The sequence below is a fragment of the Mirounga leonina genome, unplaced genomic scaffold, assembly GCF_011800145.1.
Source record: "Mirounga leonina isolate KUSES-001 unplaced genomic scaffold, KU_Mleo_1.0 Mir_109, whole genome shotgun sequence".
Classification (NCBI taxonomy): domain Eukaryota; kingdom Metazoa; phylum Chordata; class Mammalia; order Carnivora; family Phocidae; genus Mirounga; species Mirounga leonina.
In genome coordinates, this window is record NW_023270244.1 from 4,635,277 (window position 1) to 4,637,096 (window position 1,820).

Consider the following 1,820-nt stretch of genomic DNA (forward strand, 5'->3'; position numbering starts at 1 on the left):
GACCTTATTGGAAATAGGGCCATTGTAGATGTAAGTAGTCAAGCTAAGATAAGGTCAGAGTGGAATAAGGTGGACCCCTAATTCAATACGCCTGGTGTCCTTAGAAGAGAAGAAGAAATACTGAGCAGACACGTGAGAGGAGGTGGCTCGGGTGCTACAGCTGCCAGCCGAGGAGCCGAGGAGCACCCAGGATGGAGAGCGGCCACCAGAAGCTGGGAAGAGAGGAAGGGTTCTCCCCCACAGGCTTGAGAAGGAGCATGAACCGATGAGCCTTGAGTGGACTTCGTGCACTTGAAAGAATGCTCTGAGTGGATCCATCAAACTGGATTAGCTTCTTACAGCCCATTTTGTTAGGGACACTATTTTGGAGCTCAGGAATCTGCCCGGTTTTACCATTCCACATGCTAAGACCAAATGGGGCTTCTGCATTCTGCCCTGCTAGACCGCCAGGATGGAGTGAGTGATTCACCCACCAACTCAAAAAATGAATAGGTTTGGCGGCTTGCATGGCTAATTACCAGCACTTACTAACAGATCCCAATAATACTAACACTGGCAAACCCACAGAGATGTAAGTAGTCCTCTTCCTGTGCTTCTTCTCCTCACCCTCCCTCAAAACAAACTAGTGGATAGGCGCATTTTTAAATGTTCCTTCTTATTCAAATTGAACTTGGTAATTTTATTTTTTAACATCTTTTTTTTTTACATACTGTATAATTCCATTTACATAAAGTTCAAAAACAGGCAAAAGATCTGATCTTAGAAATGAGGAGAAAGCTTCCCTCTGGTGAGGAGGGAGGGGCAGAGATTGGGAAGGGGCATGAGGGAGTTTCAGGGGTGCTGGTAATGTCTTTCTTGAGCTGAGTGTGGGTCACACAAGTGTGTTCATTTTATAATACTTGTGATTTGTGCACTTTTCTGAATCTATGTTGCCTTTCAAGATTTTTTTTTTTTAAAGATCATATTTTGGCTCCCAGGACTTCTCATGTCTTTTCTTCCACAGTATTGTTCCCACTCACGTTCATGCTCCAACAGCACATTTCGGAAGGTTGACTCAACAGAGGATCCCGGATGAAGCAGGAGCAGGTGGTAACCTAGGCCCCATCACTAGATGTTACCCCCAATCAGGGCTGCCTCTCCCACTAAGCCACTGCTTTCCAGGAAGCAAGGGCCACTTCCTAATTCACTTTTTTAAAAGATTTTTTTTTCCTAGTTTTATTTCTAGAAAACGTTCTTACTAAAGAGACCTTCCTATTTCACTGAGATGATGAAAGGCCTCTTTCACCATGAGCTAGGTGCTTGAAATATGCAGCTTATATCTTACAAAATGTCCCTGCTCCCCCCAATCACACCTTTCTTGTCTTTAGTTGAGTTTATTAAACTGATCATGTACTTGATCAAGGGCATTGCTTTCAAATTGAGCAGGAAGCAAATGACTGCTTCCCCATCTGTTCACATTGCGCACTGGCTTTCAGGGATGTTTACCTAATACATCTAAAGTAGTTGTGAATCAACAAAATACAGTTTTCAGAGCAATTGCTCATTACATTTTATCCCGTGACACTTCCATCTTAGTTTGAGGAAAAAAACAAACAAAAACCCTTAAGAAATGCACCTGCAGACCAGTTCTACTTATGCCGAATGTCAGCTTGCTAACCTGTGGTAGCCAGGACATATAAAATATTGACAGAACAAATTTGCAAAATCTCATCAAAGTCTTTCAATTTCTTTGGAGATTTTTGGTTAGAGATCAAAAAGAGCAAAAGCTTCTGTTTTCCATGGAGGACCTTTTTTTTTGTTAAGAAAGCTTCATTCATTTA